Raw genomic sequence first — 6,216 nt, 5'->3', positions numbered from 1 at the left:
AGAATCTTTTTAACATCGGCTACAATTTCAGAAGTTAACCTTTAGTATTTCTTCCATGTCAGTTTTATAAATAGGTGGCTTATTTTGGTGTCACTATTGCCATATCACATATTTATTATCGCTCCCCCTTTCATATCTTTGCTATAACTCTCGTCCTTCATTAGCGCTGGTGCAAACGCTTCAAATTATTATACCCTGGCTCTCTCGGTCATACCTGTGCATGCACTTGAAACTTACTTTACCAATAAAAGAAGCAAATAGAGAAATAAAATAAAAGTGCTAGCTGGATTAGGCAAACACACTTCATAAAACTGCATTTTCTTTTCTATTCTCCCCCGTGTTACAAGCTTAACTGCTCCCTGTGTAATTTCTCTTAACCTGCTGTTCCTGGAAGAGAATTTCATTTACAAGCTCTTTCTCTGTTTTTTCCTAGTCTTTTCTTTCCCTTTTCTTAGATTTGTAACTGTTCCTTTACGTGCTCTATTTAGGCGCCATTAACCTCATTTGAGCTCCTTGTACATGCTGCTGTTTTATCCACACCTCATACTGTCTTTTCCCTCTTTCTCTCTTTCTCTGCGGTTGGTGGCTACTTTCCAAAGCGTCTGATGCCCCAATGTTTCTTCGTCTTGTTGTCAGACGTGAATTTGAAAAGCAACAAAATTAACAAGCCTTTACCACTCACACATGGCAGAAGTTTATACTTTAATTCAATGAGCTAAGAAAAGTGTGTTGTGGGGCCCCTACGAGCCATGGTGCTTGCTTCATCATAATTAGGCATGCAGTCATTAGCCACAGCTCTGATTATGGGTCACTGAGGTCAGTTTCAATAATTCCTCAAAAACCTAACCATGCAGTCCCCCCTAACTGTGTAGTTATCTTGCTTTACTGCTGTTTGTGTGATTAGCTGGGAGGAGCTCACAGCAGCATCCTCCCAATAAAAGTGTAGATGGACCGTTCCTTAACTCTTTCTTGCTTCACATATAGATGGCTTGAGGAGGTACAGGGGAGATGCAGCTATAATAAACAGAATAGAATATCTGCGCCAGGTGTGTTTCTCTGCATTGGTGTCCCATCACAGGCCCACCAGTGTATGTGTGATCTTTGACTCCTGCCAGTTCACAAGCAGGCGGCCAGGAAACGGTTTCAGCCTATCAACCACTGAGGAGATAAAGCCTTTGTATAAGGAATGAGGAAGCAATGAACACATTCAGAATATCACAGGAGTAGCCCTGAGTGTTCCGAATTATAATTTCTTCATGTCACTGTGCGTTATTGAGCCCAAGTAGCTCGCCGTGATCGTATAGTGGTTAGTACTCTGCGTTGTGGCCGCAGCAACCTCGGTTCGAATCCGAGTCACGGCATTGTGGTTGGCAATGTCACGGCAGTTGGGTTTTTCCTTTACAGAATTCCCAAATGTACCAGTTGTTTTTGTAAAATGTCTATTAAAAACAGATCCTTTTCAATATTTAAACGATCTAACAACAAATTATTTAAACACACATGATTATAAGATGTAGGTATACTGTACTTACTGACATAAATTATCGTTCTTGAACATATTTGCGGTAAGGGGAGCGGAGCTCTCCCCCAGGCCAATCAGAATGCAGATGAATGAAGTTGCTGTTGAGTTGATAGAGCGCGCGGGTCACCCGGCTCACTAGATTTACCAAATTTTCCACGCACTGGGCCCTGGCGTGCATACGATGACAGTGTTTTGCAATGAACGGGGTGAAACCTCTGTCACGCTCTATGAGTAATCGAGTGGGTGACTCTTACACCACTCACTATTCATGTACCTGACTTACCACAGGCACATTACTCCTGACTGATCAGGAACTAGCAGTGGATAGGTGATAAGGGTTTTCCTAAAAGGGAGAAAATTCTACTTTACACCTTTAATACTTTTAATATTACTTTAATGTATAATGACCACAGACACCTTGATGGTTTTAAGGGTTTTATATAGTAAAAGTTTAGGACGAAAATGCCATTACAAGTAGGCAAATGCAAAGTAATACATCAATGATAAAAATCAGAACCAGAATGTAGCTCTGAATTAAAGTGAGTATCATAGAATAAAAGGGAATACTATAGGGCATGAATCATAATAAACATATTAACTAATATGGTTTAAACTAGGGCAAGGACGTGAGAAAGACCTAAGGTGTGGCCTAATACCTTTATACTAATTCCTAAACCTTATGCTATCTTTACTAACTTCACGGCAACCATACTAAGGGAAAGGGAATAAGTGGAACAATCTAGATAAGCAGTCGGGTTCAACAATGTCCTAAAGGAAGGGTAAGAAGTGGAACATTTACTAATAATCAATTGCATGAAATTACATTCAAAGGAGATATGGAGAATATCACAGGCAAGATTGCTTTAATAAGAGGAGGAAAAGTTGAGGGTTATAGTCTAGACAGACACCTATACCAATATTTACCTAAGTGAGAATGAGGACTAACCCTGGCCACGGGTCAGTTGGGAAAGAACGGGACAAGGACCCTCAAGGATTCAGGAAATACCAGAAGGTGAGCAGGTACAGCTCATGGACAGTCAGGACAGGATACCCCTCAGGTCTGGGTCAGGACTGGGTTCACCAAGGCACGACCAACCCCTCACAGGTTCGGATGCAACACCAGCGTTACCCCCTCGTCTGCACGGAATCCGTCAATAACCCCAATTGGGTTTTCGAATCTCCCAGCAAAGTGCTTCGCTTAGCACTTAGGACTAATTTCCACCCCTTGGAGTTTGTGGAAAGTCTCAGGCAGAATGCTCCGCAGCACTCTGTATCAGGCACCTATAGAGTTCGTAGGGTCAGTGACAGGTCTGCTACTCGGACAAGTCGGACAATTTCTCTAAGCTAACCTAGGCTATTTATACAGTTTTAAGTCCCCAAGACCACCCATAAATGTTGCAATATGACAAAGTCCCATCTTCTGATTGGTCAAGGGAGGTGGTTAGATCATAGGTACCACCTATACTTCACGTGACATTACCCTCCCCCTAACACCTGGGTTCCCAGGCCTACGTGTGGGAAAGTACAATAGTGAAGAAAAGGTTTGCAACATTGTTGCACATTTCAGAATAAAAATAGCGATTTCTTCAAGGGCGAAGGTGCGTCAGGAAAGGACAGTCCCCTTTTCAATGGCCAACTGGCCAGGTTCCATTGCTGCACGTCCCAGATCTTTAGGTCACGTGATGTGTGATACGTCAGCTTCGGAACATGATTCCCATCCCTGTGTCAAGGCCCTCATTTACGCGGTACATGAAAAGTAAGCGAAAACAAATTAATAACACAGAATAAAATGAATACACTGTACACCATGACCAACTACTCTTAATCCCTTATTTCATAATACTTATAGCATTAAGAGTTAGTGCAGAAAAGATGCATAGATAAAAGCGGCTTAAGATAGCATGAAGCATGATTAGTGACAAGCGGCCATTTTAACACCACTGCGCATGAGCGAACTTTTCCCTCCAGATTGCGAGTGCGTCACATCACATGGGTATGACCGACGCATGCGCAGACTGGATTTCTGCAAAGCGGCCATTTTATTAATGTGCAAGCTTGATTATGATGAAAAACACATAGGCAAGCCTCCTAGGGACACCCGTGTGTTGGGGAAATACAAATAAAATGACAAACAATCGGAGTTAGTACAGTTATGATTCAGGCGAGGTTCATGAAGAGAGCAAGTCGCGTTACGTGCGAATCCTTGCTCCATCAATCCCCTCTTTGATGATATTTACTATCATCACTACACATGAAAACAGATGCCAACTTCATTCATCCAATTCATCCATCTCAATCTCGACGAACTTATTGTTCAGCTTTCTCTCCGCCTCTCTGTGTGTATGATTGTTCTTTATTTTCTTATATATCTGATTTCTTAATTCTTCTAATTCTAATTCTTCAGCCTTTCGTTTTCCTCTTTTATTCACTATATATTTTCTACATTTCTGGCATCTGCAACAGATGAATATGACCAGAACAATCAAACATATTCCAGCTATTGGCATCAGTATTTTCCATATAAGACTTTTACCTAAATTAGAGAACCAACTACCTACAGAGGAGAGACCATCAGTCAGTCTCTTCCAGGCACTGTCAACCTCTAATGGTTTGAGTTCTTTTTCCAAATTAGTAATGTTTCTTATATATTTCTTAATTTCGACACTTTTATCAGGAATGTAAGTGCAACAATGTTGTGCCCTCAGCATCCTGCAGACTCCGCCCTCTTTTGCCAATAAGGTATCAAGAGCAAGGCGATTCTGTAAAACCATTGATCTGATCGCAACCATTTCGGTATTGATCATCAGAAATCCAGCAGCAGTGTCAGTAGATAACCGATCCACTACTGTAGATAATTTGCAGATTCTATGAGTATTCAGAACTACCCCCATTCCAGGTATCAGTGCACTAAAAATATCACCTACAATTTCTCCTACACTTTCACGTTTGCTACGCACTAAGCCATTAGTAATCTCATTGCTTCCAGCTGCATTGTTCACATGGTATATTTTCGGAAAGACAATGCCAAAGTAGCAGCTTCCATACCAGTGATCCGGCAATTTGAAATACGCCTTGTTTCCACATATATAATAAATTCCTGGAAACACAGGTTCTGACCCATTTTTGAAACCCCAACCTCCAATTACCTTGTAATTATGTTCACACTCGCTGGAACCAATGAATACATTGTTATAATAACTAGTCTTTTCTCTATGAAGACAGAGTTTCCCTTTCCGTTCAAAATCCAGCAACAGAGCAGGAGTAACTTCGCTTTGTGAGGTGTTATCCATGTTTTCTGCCCATCTAGGTGTTCTGTTCTTTTCGTCATTTGCCTTTTTCTGAAACTTTTCCCTTCTCTTCTCTGCCATTTTCAAGAACATTTTCTCTTGTGCATGTAAGGAACACGTCAAGTTGTCTCTACGAGCTTCATTCAGATCTATGTCACCTATCGTCAGGAAGTATTCCCCCATGTAGCGAGTCACTCCACCAAGGGTATGTACAAGGTTCAGATTCCCTCTAATAGGAAGTTCTGAAAAGATGACGTCAGTGTTTGAGTAATAATACTGTAAAGTGCTCCTATAGAATAAGCTTGCTAATATGCTACAGGAAATTCCATAGGTCAGGGGTAAATGGTGGTATGTCACGCCTTCAGCTACTGAAGTAGGTAGCATCATGCAGACATAGCAATCTTCTATTTCCATAGCTTCTACATAGTGCACTAAAAGATTAGCGAAAACATTTAAGTGTGTCCTGTTCTTCATTTCGTGATAATGTAGTTCTCCCTCATCTGCTGTTTCTAAGTCAGGTCGTGTATGTCTCAGCCTCATTGAATTGTCACGTCTTTCTACTCTTCGTGGTGTTTCTTCGGTATGTACAACTTCTGCGTCTTGTGTCGTCAAGTCTGTAGGATATATGTTAGGGTCTTTGCTTATCATAAAAGGTATAAACACTGTTAATCCTATCCATATCACTATCATTATTACTATATTACAGATGCATATTTTACAGCATGTTTTGCAACAGCTAAATCTGGACCTTCCAGTGACATTTGAATCAGACATTTTATCTTACAGGTGGCTTTTCAACCCCTCTTTGTTTCTTTTCAGCAGAGGCTTTACTTCGCTTCACCTCAAGGAGGGTCTTCGTCAGAACTCCGATCAGTAATGGACCCTTCGTCGCCTTTGCCACAGGCTTTGGGCTCATCAATTTCTTCCAATACCAGATAAGTCCACTCAGGGCTCCGATACAGTTTGTTCTGTTTCTTTACTCTGCCGCCCTTTCGGATGGACTTTCCTCGGGCTTCTTTTCTTTCACTTTCAGCCCTTTTTCGGTATTTCAGTTTTTCTTCGACTGTTTTTATTCTTATTTTTAGTCTTTTTACATATCGGGGTTCATCCTTCTTTTCGATCCTATTTGTAGTCGGGGAAACTTGCTCTTCCTCGTGAACTCTTTTGCTTTTTCTTCTTTGTCGCACTATTGCTTCAGCAGTGTCTTTTTCCCTTCCTGTCTGACTAGTTCCAGGTCTTTCATCTATTTCTTCTGCCTGGTCCTTACTCTGACCTAGTTCAGGTTTAGACAGTATTTGATCTTCGTTTGTGAGTGATTCACTAGACTCTTCTTCCTGAACACGTTCATCTATTTCTAACTGGCCTAGTTCATGCTCTTCGATCTCTTGATTTTCTTCCGCATGAACT

General features: G+C 41.2%; 1 non-coding gene across 1 annotated transcript; it reads left to right on the top strand.

The window, feature by feature from the left end:
- Positions 1–1,289: 1,289 nt before the first annotated feature.
- TRNAH-GUG (transfer RNA histidin (anticodon GUG)) lies at positions 1,290–1,361 on the top strand. Its single transcript has one exon. It is a non-coding gene; the product is annotated as a tRNA-His (tRNA).
- Positions 1,362–6,216: the final 4,855 nt, after the last annotated feature.

This window comes from Lissotriton vulgaris, chromosome 1_1 (genome assembly GCF_964263255.1).
Source record: "Lissotriton vulgaris chromosome 1_1, aLisVul1.2, whole genome shotgun sequence".
NCBI lineage: Eukaryota > Metazoa > Chordata > Amphibia > Caudata > Salamandridae > Lissotriton > Lissotriton vulgaris.
This window is presented reverse-complemented; position numbering and strand designations above follow the sequence as displayed.